At 59.6% G+C, this 15,000-nt stretch overlaps 1 non-coding gene across 1 annotated transcript; it reads left to right on the top strand.

Moving 5' to 3' along the window:
* The first annotated feature begins 11,479 nt into the window (after positions 1-11,479).
* Positions 11,480-11,598, top strand: LOC131865185 (5S ribosomal RNA). The gene has a single exon (XR_009363914.1). It is a non-coding gene; the product is annotated as a 5S ribosomal RNA (ribosomal RNA).
* The last annotated feature ends 3,402 nt before the right edge of the window (positions 11,599-15,000 follow it).

Genomic DNA, 15,000 nt, shown 5'->3' with positions numbered 1-15,000 from the left:
ATAGCAATCGAGGTGTAAAAAGGGCGTTGAAGGCAGGAAGCCTGGACGAAAGAGGCTACGAGGTCACCTCGAAGCGGTCTAAGAATCGGGCGCACTTGGGGCGACTACCAGTGCCAACCCCTTATCCCGCGGTGCGTCCGACACACAGAAATTTCCAAGGCGGCCAAGGAGCCTCCCCGCATAGCAATCGGGGTGTGAGGTTACGGATGCAGCATTGATAGCAATCGAGGTGTGAGGCGAAGGATGCAGAAGTGAGAGCCGAGGGATGTAGCAGAGATAGCAATCGGGGTGTGTGATGCAGAAGAGATAGCAATCGAGGTGTGCGGTGGGAAGGGCCCAGCAGCCAGAATGCATGAAGCGACGGATGAAGCAGTGATGACAACCGGGCTGTGAGGAGAGGAGGGATGCAGCCAAGAAAGCAATCAGGGCTCGAGGCAAGGGATGCATCAAGGATAGCAATCATGTTGTGAGGCGAGATTCCAAAGGCTAAACGTGAGAGGCTGCAGGGTCGACTCAGAGAGGTCTATGCATGTGAGAGGCTGAAAGCAAGGTCGACTCGGAGCGGTCTATGCATCGGGCGCGCTTGGGGCGACTACCAGTGCCAACCCCTTATCCCGCGACGCGTCCGACAAAGAGAACGTTCCAAGGCGGCAGAGGAGGTTACCAGCCGAAGGATGCAGTAGCAATAACAGGTATAGTTCCGCGGCGGCCGAGAAGACTCACCGCATAGGAATCGGGATGCGAGGCGAGGGATGCGGCGGGAAGGCCCCGACGGCTAAACGGAAGAGGCTGCAGGGCCGCCTCGGAATGGTCCAAGCATCGGATGCGATTGGGACGACTACCAGTGCCAACCCCTTATCCCGCGATGCGTCCGATACACAGATAGTTCCAAGGCGGCCGAGGAGCCTCACCGCATATCAATCGGGGTGCGAGGCGAGGGATGGGGCGGGAAGGCCCCAACGGCTAGACGGAAGAGGCTTCAGGGCCACCTCGGAATGGTCCAAGCATCGGACGCGCTTGGGGCGACTGCCAGTGCCAACCCCTTATCCCGCGATGCGTCCGATACACAGATGGTTCCAAGGCGGCCGAGGAGCCTCACCGCATAGCAATCGGGGGTGCGAGGCGAGGGATGGGGCGGGAAGGCCCCAACGGCTAGACGGAAGAGGCTTCAGGGCCGCCTAGGAATGGTCCAAGCATCGGACACGCTTGGGGCGACTACCAGTGACAGCCCCCTATCCCGCGATGCGTCCGATACGAAGATGGTTCCAAGGCGGCCGAGGAGCCTCACCGCATAGCAATCGGGGTGCGAGGTGGGGGATGCGGCGAGATGGCCCCAACGGCTAGACGGAAGAGGCCACAGGGCCGCGTCGGAATAGTCCAAGCATCGGACGCGCTTGGGGCGACTACCAGTGACAACCCCTTATCCCGCGATGCGTCCGATACGAAGATAGTTCCAAGGCGGCCGAGGAGCCTCACCGCATAGCAATCGGGGTGCGAGGTGGGGGATGCGGCGAGATGGCCCCAACGGCTAGACGGAAGAGGCTGCAGGGCCGCCTCGGAATAGTCCAAGCATCGGACGCGCTTGGGGCCACTACCAGTGACAACCCCTTATCCCGCGATGCGTCCGATACGAAGATAGTTCCAAGGCGGCCGAAGAGCCTCACCGCATAGCAATCGGGGTGCGAGGTGGGGGATGCGGCGAGATGGCCCCAACGGCTAGACGGAAGAGGCCACAGGGCCGCCTCGGAATAGTCCAAGCATCGGACGCGCTTGGGGCGACTACCAGTGACAACCCCTTATCCCGCGATGCGTCCGATACGAAGATAGTTCCCAGGCGGCCGAGGAGCCTCACCGCATAGCAATCGGGGTGCGAGGCGAGGGATGCGGCGAGATGGCCCCAAAGGCTAGACGGAAGAGGCTGCAGGGCTGCCTCGGAATAGTCCAAGCATCGGACGCGCTTGGGGCGACTACCACTGCCAACCCCTTATCCCGCGATGCGTCCGATACACAGATAGTTCCGAGGCGGCCGAGGAGGTGGGGGATGCAGCGAGATGGCCCCAACGGCTAGACGGAAGAGGCTGCAGGGCCGCCTCGGAATAGTCCAAGCATCGGACGCGCTTGGGGCGACTACCAGTGACAACCCCTTATCCCGCGATGCGTCCGATACACAGATAGTTCCGAGGCGGCCAAGGAGCCTCACCGCATAGCAATCGTGGTGCGAGGTGGGGGATGCGGCGAGATGGCCCCAACGGCTAGACGGAAGAGGCTGCAGGGCCGCCTCGGAATGGTCCAAGCATCGGATGCGCTTGGGGCGACTACCACTGCCAACCCCTTATCCCGCGATGCGTCCGATACACAGATAGTTCCAAGGCGGCCGAGGAGCCTCACAGCATAGCAATCGGGGTGCGAGGCGAGGGATGCGGCGAGAAAGCCCCAACGGCTAGAGGGAAGAGGCTTCAGGTCCGCCTCGGAATGGTCCAAGCATCGGACGCGCTTGGGGCGACTACCAGTTTCAACCCCTTATCCCGCGACGCGTCCGATACACAGATAGTTCCAAGGCGGCCGAGGAGCCTCACCGCATAGCAATCGGGGTGCGAGGCGAGGGATGCGGCGAGAAGGACCCAACGGCTACACGGAAGAGGCTTCGGGGCCGCCTCGGAATGGTCCAAGCATCGGACGCGCTTGGGGCGACTACCAGTGACAACCCCTTATCCCGCGACGCGTCCGATACACAGATAGTTCCAAGGCGGCCGAGGAGCCTCACCGCATAGCAATCGGGGTGCGAGGCGAGGGATGCGGCGAGAAGGACCCAACGGCTACACGGAAGAGGCTTCGGGGCCGCCTCGGAATGGTCCAAGCATCGGACGCGCTTGGGGCGACTACCAGTGACAACCCCTTATCCCGCGACGCGTCCGATACACAGATAGTTCCAAGGCGGCCGAGGAGCCTCACCGCATAGCAATCGGGGTGCGAGGCGAGGGATGCGGCGAGAAGGACCCAACGGCTAGACGGAAGAGGCTTCGGGTCCGCCTCGGAATGGTCCAAGCATCGGACGCGCTTGGGGCGACTACCAGTGACAACCCCTTATCCCGCGACGCGTCCGATACACAGATAGTTCCAAGGCGGCCGAGGAGCCTCACCGCATAGCAATCGGGGTGCGAGGCGAGGGATGCGGCGAGAAGGACCCAACGGCTAGACGGAAGAGGCTTCGGGTCCGCCTCGGAATGGTCCAAGCATCGGACGCGCTTGGGGCGACTACCAGTGACAACCCCTTATCCCGCGACGCGTCCGATACACAGATAGTTCCAAGGCGGCCGAGGAGCCTCACCGCATAGCAATCGGGGTGCGAGGCGAGGGATGCGGCGAGAAGGACCCAACGGCTAGACGGAAGAGGCTTCGGGTCCGCCTCGGAATGGTCCAAGCATCGGACGCGCTTGGGGCGACTACCAGTGACAACCCCTTATCCCGCGACGCGTCCGATACACAGATAGTTCCGAGGCGGCCGAGGAGCCTCACCGCATAGCAATCGGGGTGCGAGGCGAAGGATGCGGCGAGAAGGACCCAACGGCTAGACGGAAGAGGCTTCGGGTCCGCCTCGGAATGGTCTAAGCATCGGACGCGCTTGGGGCGACTACCAGTGACAACCCCTTATCCCGCGACGCGTCCGATACACAGATAGTTCCAAGGCGGCCGAGGAGCCTCACCGCATAGCAATCGGGGTGCGAGGCGAGGGATGCGGCGAGAAGGACCCAACGGCTAGACGGAAGAGGCTTCAGGGCCGCCTCGGAATGGTCCAAGCATCGGACGCGCTTGGGGCGACTACCAATGACAACCCCTTATCCCGCGACGCGTCCGATACACAGATAGTTCCGAGGCGGCCGAGGAGCCTCACCGCATAGCAATCGGGGTGCGAGGCGAGGGATGCGGCGAGAAGGACCCAACGGCTAGACGGAAGAGGCTTCAGGGCCGCCTCGGAATGGTCCAAGCATCGGACACGCTTGGGGCGACTACCAGTGACAACCCCTTATCCCGCGACGCGTCCGATACACAGATAGTTCCGAGGCGGCCGAGGAGCCTCACCGCATAGCAATCGGGGTGCGAGGCGAGGGATGCGGCGAGAAGGACCCAACGGCTAGACGGAAGAGGCTTCAGGGCCGCCTCGGAATGGTCCAAGCATCGGACGCGCTTGGGGCGACTACCGTTGCCAACCCCTTATCCCGCGATGCGTCTGATACACAGATAGTTCCGAGGCGGCCGAGGAGCCTCACCGCATAGCAATCGGGTTGCGAGGCAGATTATTGGGAAGGGAACCCCCTGGGATGCGGCTCAAGCAGTGCCCAAAGGGACTGGAATGCGGAATCACATCGAGAGACCCAAATGCTATACGAGGGCTCAAATCGAATTATCGATTTGGCCACGACATGGACGCATCGGAACGACTACCTTTGCCGAACCACTCGCAATTGCATCCATACCGAAACCAATAGACATTTCCGTTAGAGCCCTCGCATAGCATTCGGGAATCTCGCATGCCCCTCTAAATCGACCAATGCTGGCGCTCAATGAAAATCCGAGCGCTACCACCGTTCGAGCGCCAGCATTGGTCGAGTTAGAGGGGCACGGGGGAGAATGCTCCAGTCAACACCTCCCCTATATAAGTTATTTGTCCGATTCTCGCACAACCGTAGTCTGCCTCGTCGAATCAAACAACGGTCCCAGATTCCGACTTCCGTTCCGTAGAGACCCAAAAGCTAGATGGAGGCTCGCAAGAAAGAGAGTCGGCGCATAGCAATCGGGTTTCTCGAACGTTTAGGGACCGAGCTCACTTGCGGATAGGGCAAAATCCGCCAAGCAACCCAAAAGCTAGACGGGGGCTCGAATCGAATCGCCTAGGCGGCCACAACAACGACGTGTTGGATCGACTACCAGTGCCAAACCATTCAGCAAGACTAGTCTGTGTCGAGGCCGGATAGAGATTCTCAGAGAGCGCCCGCATAGCATTTAGGAGACCTGCCGCGTCCCTCACACTCGACAAATGGTGGTGCACGTTTATAAATCCGAGCGATCCCAACCCTTTCAAGCACCAACATCGGTCGAGATAGAGGGGCACGGAGGGGGCTGCGTGAGACAACACAGTCCCCTATATAAGTTATTTGTCCGATTCTCACACATCCGAAGAATGGTCATCAAATCGGACAACAGCCCAAACTTCCGACTTCCGTCCCAGAAAGCCCAAGAGCTATCTAAAACGTTCATGGCCGGAACTCGATCGCGGCTATACCAGTCCGCCAAGCAACCCAAAAGCTAGACTGGAGCTCTAGTCGAATCACCTCTGTGGCCATTGCAAGGACGTGTTGGAGCGACTACCATTGCCGAACCATTCCGCAGGTCGAGTCCATACCAAGGCCGCATAGAGATTCACGATGAGCTCCTGCATAGCAATCAGGAGACTTGCCGTGTCCATCACAATCGATAAATCCTGGTGCAAGATTTTTGCATCCGAGCGCTCCAACCAGTCGAGCACCAACATCAATCGACATAAACGGGCACGGGGGGAGGATGCTCGAGAACACTACCTCCCCTATATAAGTTATTTGTCCGATTCTCAAGCAGCCGAAGTCTGGTCATCGAATCGGGTCAAAGACCACAACTTCCGACTTTACCCACAATGCAAGTCATCGAATCGAACATCGGCCCCCGAGTCGGACTCCATGCGTATGTCAGGTCATCGGACCCAAATTCCGCCTTCCTGCGCATGGCGGGCCATCAATATCAACTCGGTCATCGGACCCAAACTCCGCCTTTTTGCGTATGGCACGCCTTCAAATCGGTCATCGGACCCAAATTCCGCCTTCCTGTGCATGGCGGGCCATCAACATCAACTCGGTCATCGGACCCAAATTCCGCCTTTCTGCGCATGGCACGCCATCAACTCGGTCATCGGACCCAAATTCCGCCTTCCTGCGCATGGCAGGTCATCGGACACAAATTCAGACCTCGCCAATATGCCTACGTATCGAATCGGTCATCGGACCCAACTTCCGACTTCATCCATACTGTAGGGTCTTTGAGGTTGGCGCGGTGCGCTCAACCCAGGGAGTCGACCCATCGAAGCATACACCTCCCCTATATAAGCTATTTGTCCGATTCCCACACCTGTGTAGTTTGCACCTCTGACCAGGACATCGACCCCAACTTCCGAACTCGACTGCAACGACGGCACCAGCGCCTTGGTGCGCACCTTGCGACGCACAGTCCCAACATTCGCCTTCCTGCACATGGCAGGTCATCGGACCCAAATTCCGACCTCGCGAGTATGCCTACATATCGAATCGGTCATCGGACCCAACTTCCGACTTCATCCATACCGTAGGGTCTTTGAGGTTGGCGCGGTGCGCTCAACCCGGGGAGTCGACCCAACGAAGCATACACCTCCCCTATATAAGCTATTTGTCCGATTCCCACACCTGTGTAGTTTGCACCTCCGATCAAGACATCGACCCCAACTTCCGAACTCGCCTCCAACGACCGAACCAGCGCCTTGGTGCGCACCTTGCAACGCACAGTGCCAACATTCGCCTTCCTGCACGTGGCAGGTCATCGGACCCAAATTCCGACCTCGCGAGTATGCCTACATATCGAATCGGTCATCGGACCCAACTTCCGACTTCATCCATACCGTAGGGTCTTTGAGGTTGGCGCGGTGCGCTCAACCCGGGGAGTCGATCCAACGAAGCATACACCTCCCCTATATAAGCTATTTGTCCGATTCCCACACCTGTGTAGCTTGCACCTCCGATCAGGACATCGACCCCAACTTCCGAACTCGACTAAAAAGACCGCACCAGCGCCTTGGTGTGCACCTTGCAACGCACAGTGTCAACATTCGCCTTCCTGCACATGGCAGGTCATCGGACCCAAATTCCGACCTCATGAGCATACCTACTAATCGAATTGGTCATCGGACCCAACTTCCGACTTCATCCATACCGTAGGGTCTTTGAGGTTGGCGCGGTGCGCTCAACCTGGGGAGTCGACCCATCGAAGCATACACCTCCCCTATATAAGCTATTTGTCCGATTCCGACACCTGTGTAGTTTGCACCTCCGCTCAGGACATCGACCCCAACTTCCGAACTCGCCTGCAACGACCGAACCAGCGCCTTGGTGCGCACCAAAAGTGCGCACTTTTGGAGGGCACTTTTGTGCGCTCCAAAGGTGCGCACTTTTGGAGGGCACTTTTCTGCGCTCCAAAGGTGCGCACTTTTGGAGGGCACTTTTTGGAGGGCACTTTTCTGCGCTCCAAAGGTGCGCACTTTTGGAGGGCACTTTTTGGAGGGCACTTTTCTGCGCTCCAAAGGTGCGCACTTTTGGAGGGCACTTTTTGGAGGGCACTTTTCTGCGCTCCAAAGGTGCGCACTTTTGGAGGGCACTTTTTGGAGGGCACTTTTCTGCGCTCCAAAGGTGCGCACTTTTGGAGGGCACTTTTTGGAGGGCACTTTTCTGCGCTCCAAAGGTGCGCACTTTTGGAGGGCACTTTTCTGCGCTCCAAAGGTGCGCACTTTTGGAGGGCACTTTTTGGAGGGCACTTTTCTGCGCTCCAAAGGTGCGCACTTTTGGAGGGCACTTTTCTGCGCTCCAAAGGTGCGCACTTTTGGAGGGCACTTTTTGGAGGGCACTTTTCTGCGCTCCAAAGGTGCGCACTTTTGGAGGGCACTTTTGTGCACTCCAAAGGTGCGCACTTTTGGAGGGCACTTTTCCTGTGCTCCAAAGGTGCACACCTAGGTGAGCACCTTCGACCACACCTTGTAGCACACCAAACTCTGACTTTCGACTTCATCCGCAATGCAGGGTCTTTGAGGTTGGCGCAATGCGCACAACCAGGGGAGTCGACCCATCAAACCCAACACCTCCCCTATATAAGCTATTTGTCTGATTCTCATACATGCGTAGCCTGCAGGAGCAATTAGGACATCGACCCCAACTTTCGGCTTCTAAACGAAAACAAGGTCTTTGAGGTTGGTGTAATGCGAACAACTAGGGGAGTCAACCCATCAAACCCAACACCTCCCCTATATAAGCTATTTGTCTGATTCTCATACATGTGTAGTCTACAGGAGCAATTAGGACATCGACCCCAACTTTTGACTTCTTAACGAAAACAAGGTCTTTGAGGTTGACGTAATGCGCACAACCAGGGGAGTCGACCCATCAAACCCAACACCTCCCCTATATAAGCTATTTGTCCGATTCTCATACATGTGTAGCCTGCAGGAGCCATTAGGACATTGACCCCAACTTTTGACTTCTTAACGAAAACAAGGTCTTTGAGGTTGGCGTAATGCGCACAACCAAGGGAGTTGACCCATCAAACCCAACACCTCCCCTATATAAGCTATTTGTCTGATTCTCATACATGTGTAGCCTGCAACAACGATTAGGACATCCACCCCAACTTCTGAATTCGTCTGCGTTGACCGCACCAAAGGTGCACGCCTTGGTGCTCACCAAAATCCGACTTCCGACTTCTTCTGCTATGCGGGGTCTTTGAGGTTGGCGCAGTGCGCACAACCAGGGGAGTCAACCCACCGAATGCAACACCTCCCCTATATAAGCTATTTGTCTGATTCTCATACATGCGTAGACTGCAGCAATGATTAGGACATCCACCCCAACTTTTGACTTCTTAAACAAGACAGGGTCTTTGAAGTTGGTGCAGTGCACACAACCAGGGGAGTCGACCCATCAAACGCAACACCTCCCCTATATAAAGCTATTTGTCCGATTCTCATACGTGTAGTCTGCAGCAGCGATTAGGACATCGACCCCAACTTCCGAATTCGTTTGCATTGACCGCACCAAAGGTGCACGCCTTGGTGTGCACCCTGGAGTGCACTTTGGTGCTCACCTCGGTGCACACTTTGGTGTGCACCTCGGTGTGCACCAAAGGTGCGCACCTTGGAGCGCACCAAAGGTGTACACTTTGGAGCGCACCACATAGGGTCTTTGAGAGGTTGGCGCAGTGCGCACACCAAGGTGGGTGTTGAGGTGCGTGCCGAGGTGGGTGGGTGCTAGGGTGCGCTCCATGGTGGGTGCCAGGGTGGGTGCGTGCTAGGGTGGATTCCAAAGAGGGTCATAGGGTGGGTGCCAAGGTGGGTTGGTGATATAGTGGGTTCAAAGGTGGGTACTAGGGTGGGTTCCAAGGTGGGTCACAAGTTGGGTGCCAGGATGCGTGGGTGTTAGGTTGGGTGCCAAGGTGGGCTCCTGCGTGGGTGGGTGCTAGGGTGGGTTTCAAGGTGGACGCGAGGGCGGGTGCCAAGGTGGGTAACAAGTTGGGTGTTAGGATGGGTGAGTGCTAGAGTGGGTGCCAAGGTGGGTGGGTGCTAAGGTGGATGCCAAGGTGGTTCACAGGGTGGGTGGGTTCTAGGGTGAGTTCCAAGGTGGGTCACAGGTTCAGTGCTAGGGTGGGTGTCAAGGCGGGTGTCGAGGTGCCTGGGTGCTAGGGTGTGGATGCCAATGTGGGTCATAGGGTGGGTACTAGGGTGGGCTGCAATGTGGGTGCCAAGGTGGGTAACATGCTCGGTGGGTTCTAAATTGGGTGCCAGGGTGGGTGTGCACCCACCTTGCCCGAGGTGGGTGCCAAGGTGCCAGTGTGGGTGGGTGCTAAGGTGGATGCCAAGGTGGGTGAGAAGGTGGGTGATAGGTTGAGTGGTAGGATGGGTGGGTGCCAAGATGGGTCACAGGGTGGGTGCAAGGGTGGGTAGGTGCTAGGGTTGGTGTCAGGGTGGGTGGGTGCTAGGTTGGGTTCCAAGGTGGGTGCGAGGGTGAGTGTCAAGGTGGGTCACAGGTTAGGTGCTAGGATGGGTGAGTGCTAGGGTGCAAAGGTGCCAGGGTGGGTGCTAGGATGGGTCGATGCTAGGGTGAGTGGCAAGGTGGGTCCACAAGTGTCAAGGTGGGTGCCGAGGTGGGTGCCAAGTCGGCGACTGCTATGGTGGATGCCAAGGTGGGTCACGGGGTGGGTGCCAAGTTGCTAGGTTGGGTTCCAAGGTGGGTGCCAACGTGGGTGCTAGGGTGCGTGGGTTAAAGGGTGTGTCACAACGTGGGTGCCAGGATGGGTGCGCACCCACACTGGCCAAGACGGGTGCGGGTGCAAGGTTGGGTTCCAAGCCCGGTCACAGGCTGGGTGCTAGGATGGGTGGGTGCCAAGGTGGGCACCAGGGTGGGTGCACCCACCCTGGCCAAGGTGGGTCACGGGGTGGGTCCTAGGGTGGGTAACGGGGTGGGTACTAAGGTGCGTGCCAAGGTGGGTCATAGGGTGGGTGCCAAGGTGGGCACCAGGGTGGGTGTGCACCAACCCTAGCCAGGGTAGGTCACGGGGTGGTTGTCGGGGTGGGCGTCAAGGAGCCAAGGTGGGTGGCAAGTAGCCAAGTTGCGTGCCAAGGTGGGTGTCGGGGTGGGTGCCAAGGATCCAAGGTGGGTGCCAAGGAACCAAGGTGGGTGTCTGGGTGGGTGCCGAGGTGGGAGCCAGGGTGGGTCCCAAGGTGAGTGCAAAGGTGGGTGCCAGGGTCAAGGTGAGTGCCAATGTGGGTTCCAAGGTGCCAGGGTCAGGGTGAGTGCCAATGTGGGTTCAAAGGTGCTAAGTTGGGTGCGAGGTTGGGTGCGAGGGTGGGTGGGTGCCAAGGTGTGCTAGGTGGAAGCCCGGGTGGGTCGGCATCCCATGGGTGTCGAGTTGGGTGCCTGATGGGTGCTTCTTGTCAAGTTTTAGTCGTCGGGACTCATTTCGAGCCTTAGAGGTCGTTTCTTGTCCGGTTGCCCTGTCTTCGACCTGGGAACCCAATTTTGGTCCTCGGGTCCCATTTTTTTTTGTCTCGCATCCCACTTTTGGCCTGTGGCCTTTTCGGGGTCGATTCTCGTTTTGGGCATCAGAGCATGTTTCTTCTCCTAAAACCCAATATTTGTTTATTAAGTCTCGGAACACATTTTTGTTCTCGTGGACCCATCATGGGTCTTGGAACGCATTTGTGGTCCTTGGGTCCCATTTTGCATCCCGAAACTTGTGTTTTGGTGCTTGATCCCTATTTTGGGTGCCCACCTTGCACCAAGTGCGCACCCGGGGCAAACCGAGCGCCTTGGTGCACCAGGGCAAGATCGAGCGTGCACCCGAGGCGCCCCGAACATGCACCAAGGTGCACTCGGCCCACATGTGAGCGCAGGTCGTTGCGCCCGAGGTGGTGTGTGGGCACCGCGTTGCAGACGGGACACTGCACGCACACGACGCCCCCTCCAGGTGCACGCACGTAGGCCGGGCCGGGTGCACACCCGACGCCCTAGCAAGGTGCGCGCACCCGGGCAGGGCTCACACTTGGCGAACGGGGCGCACTTCGCGAGGGAGGGTGTGCACCTCGACGGGGGTGGGTGGCCGGGGTGGATTCGCACGTGGGTCGCGGTTTGCTAAGTACACACTGCGACAAGCTCATAACGGGTGCGATCATACCAGCGTTAGTGCACCGGATCCCATCAGAACTCCGCAGTTAAGCGCGCTTGGGCCGGAGTAGTACTGGGATGGGTGACCTCCCGGGAAGTCCCGGTGTTGCACCCTTTTTTAGTTTTTCGCCGGGCGTCGCAATGCTATTTGAATAAACCTTTTGCCCGTTTGCGTTCTCGTCGGGGCCGGGCCGGGCCGGGGTGCGCTGCCCGCACTACCGCGCGCGCGGGGGGCGACACCGAGCGCGCACCCGAGGCGCCCCGAGCACACAGGCCACGGTGCAACCCGGGCGTTGTGCGCGCACCCCGGTGCGCCCGAGGTGCTGCGCGCGCACCCAGGTGAAATCGGTGTGCACCTCGGCCAGTGCGCGCTCGGTCGAGTCGCGCACGTTGGCCAAGGTGCACGGTGATGTTTCTTACTCTAAGGTTCCGCACCAGACGCCCGGGACAGGTGAGCGAAGCTGGGCGGGGCCGGGTGCGCGGCCGGGGCAGGTGCACGCAGCTGGAGAGAGCTTTGGAGCACACTTCGGAGCGCACCAATGATGCGCTCCATTCAAAAGTTTCCTGAAAAGGCAAAAAAAGTTGAGATTATAGAATTTCCCACTTGAGAGATTGTAAAAAAAAAAAATTTAAAATGAAGGAAACGCGGGTGCCAAGGTGTGCGCAGCCCAGCCAAGGTGTGCGCACCAAGGCGCCCACCCTGGCGAAGGTGCACGCAAGGTGCGCACCCGAGGCAAACCGGACAATTAACCCAACTTTCGACTTCGCGCGCACCTTGGAGCGCACTTCGGAGCGCTCCTTGGTGCGCACCAATCTTGGGCACCTCGGAGTGCACCATGGCGCCCACCAAGGTGCGCACCCGGGGCAAACCGAGCTCCGACTTCGTGCGCACCTTGGAGCGCACGAAAGGTGCGCACCATGGCGCCCACCAAGGTGCGCAGCCCAGCCAAGGCGTGCGCATCAAGGTGCGCACCCTGGCGAAGGTGCGCACCCGGGGCAAACCGAGCTCCGACTTCGTGCGCACCTTGGAGCGCACAAAAGGTGCGCAACCCAGCCAAGGTGTGCGCACCCCGGTCAAACCGAGCTCCGAATCGTGCGCACCAGAGGTGCACGCCATCGTGCGCACCTTGGAGCACACTTCGGAGCCCTCCTTGGTGCGCGCCGATGTTGCGCACCTCGGAGCGCACCCGGGGAAAACAATGCAATTAACCCGACTTTCGACTTCGTGGGCACCTCGGAGCGCTCTCGGGTTCGCACCTCGGAGCACACCGAGGTGCGCACCTTTGATGCGCTGCCTTCACCAATTTCCAGAAAAGGCAAGAAAACATTGAGAAGGTGTGCGCACCGAGGTGCCCACCCTGGCGAAGGTGCACGCGAGGTGCGCACCCGGGGCAAACCGGGCTCCGACTTCGTGCACGCCGCACCTTGGAGCACACTTCGGAGCGCTCCTTGGTGCGCACCAGGGCGCGCAACCCAGCCGAGGTGCCCACCCCGGCGAAGGTGCACGCGAGGTGCGCACCCGGGGCAAACCGGGCTCCGACTTCGTGCACGCCATGGTGCCCACCGCGGCGAAGGTGCACGCGAGGTGCGCACCCGGGGCAAACCGGGCTCCGACTTCGTGCACGCCGCACCTTGGAGCACACTTCGGAGCGCTCCTTGGTGCGCACCATGGTGCCCACCAGGGCGCGCAACCCCGCCGAAGGTGCACGCGAGGTGCGCACCCGGGGCAAACCGGGCTCCGACTTCGTGCACGCCGCACCTTGGAGCACACTTCGGAGCGCTCCTTGGTGCGCACCATGGTGCCCACCAGGGCGCGCAACCCCGCCGAAGGTGCACGCGAGGTGCGCACCCGGGGCAAACCGGGCTCCGACTTCGTGCACGCCATGGTGCGCACCGCGGCGAAGGTGCGCACCCGGGGCAAACCGGGCTCCGACTTCGTGCACGCCGCACCTTGGAGCACACTTCGGAGCGCTCCTTGGTGCACACCAGGGCGCGCAACCCAGCCGAGGTGCCCACCCCGGCGAAGGTGCACGCGAGGTGCGTACCCGGGGCAAACCGGGCTCCGACTTCGTGCACGCCGCACCTTGGAGCACACTTCGGAGCACTCCTTGGTGCGCACCATGGTGCCCACCAGGCCGCGCAACCCAGCCAAGGTGTGCGCACCAAGGTGCACGCGAGGTGCGCACCCGGGGCAAACCGGGGTCCGACTTCGTGCACGCCGCACCTTGGAGCACACATCGGGGCGCTCCCGGGTTCGCACCGGCGTTGCGCACCGTGGTGGGCACCTCGGAGCACACCAAGGTGGGCAGCGAGGTGCGCACCTTTGATGCGATGCCTTCACTAATTTCCATAAAAGGCAAAAAAAAAACGAGATTTTAAAATTTCCGTTTTGAAAGATAGTGAGAAAAAGGGAATGCTGGTGCCATCTTGAGCCCGCCCTGGTGCGCAGCCCAGCCAAGGTGTGCGCACCAAGGTGCCCACCCTGGCGAAGGTGCGCGCCCGGGCAATTAACCCAACTTCCAACTTCGCGCGCGCCAGGGTGGGAGCGCACCCAACAACCGGGCCTGGGAAGAGCCAATGCGAGAAACCCCACCAAACGCTCTGACAAAAAAAGAGGGGGCGCTCCAGTAACCCCGCTTCGGAGCGCACCCTGGGCAAACCCAGCCAAGGTGCCCACCCCGGCCAAGGTGCAGGCGAGGTGCGCACCCGGGGCAAACCGGGCTCCGACAACGTGCACGCCGCACCTTGGAGCACACTTCGTAGCGCTCCCGGGTGCGCACCTCAGAGCACACCAAGGTGGGCAGCGAGGTGCGCACCTTTGATGCGCTGCCTTCACTAATTTCCAGAAAAGGCAAAAAAAAAAGGAGATTTTAAAATTTCCGTTTTGAAAGATAGTGAAAAAAACGGAACGCGCGTGCCATCTTGAGCCCGCCCTGGTGCGCAGCCCAGGTAAGGTGCCCACCCTGGCAAAGGTGCGCACCCGGGCAATTAACCCTACTTCCGACTTCGTGCGCGCCAGGGTGGCAACCGGGCCTCGGAAGAGCCAATGCGAGAAACCCCACCAAACGCTCCGACAAAAAAAGAGGCGGCGCTCCAATAACCCCGCTTCGGAGCGCAGCCGGGGCAAACCCAGCCAAGGTGCCCACCCCGACGAAGGTGCACGCGAGGTGCGCACCCGGGGCAAACCGGGCTCCGACAACGTGCACGCAGCACCTTGGAGCACACTTCGAAGCACTCCCGGGTGCCCACCGGCGTTGCGCACCGTGGTGGGCAGCGAGGTGCGCACCTTTGATGCGCTGCCTTCACTAATTTCCAGAAAAAGGCAAAAAAAAATGAGATTTTAAAATTTCCGTTTTGAAAGATAGTGAAAAAAAAGGAACGCGGGTGCCATCTTGAGCCCGCCCTGGTGCGCAGCCCAGGCAAGGCATGCGCACCAAGGTGCCCACCCGAGGTGCACACCCGGGGCAAACCGGGCTCCGACTTCGTGCAGGCCGCACCTTGGAGCACACTTCGGAGC

Source organism: Cryptomeria japonica, unplaced genomic scaffold (assembly GCF_030272615.1).
Source record: "Cryptomeria japonica unplaced genomic scaffold, Sugi_1.0 HiC_scaffold_104, whole genome shotgun sequence".
Lineage (NCBI taxonomy): Eukaryota > Viridiplantae > Streptophyta > Pinopsida > Cupressales > Cupressaceae > Cryptomeria > Cryptomeria japonica.
Note: the sequence above shows the minus strand (reverse complement) of the source record. Positions and strands in the feature narration are given on the sequence as shown.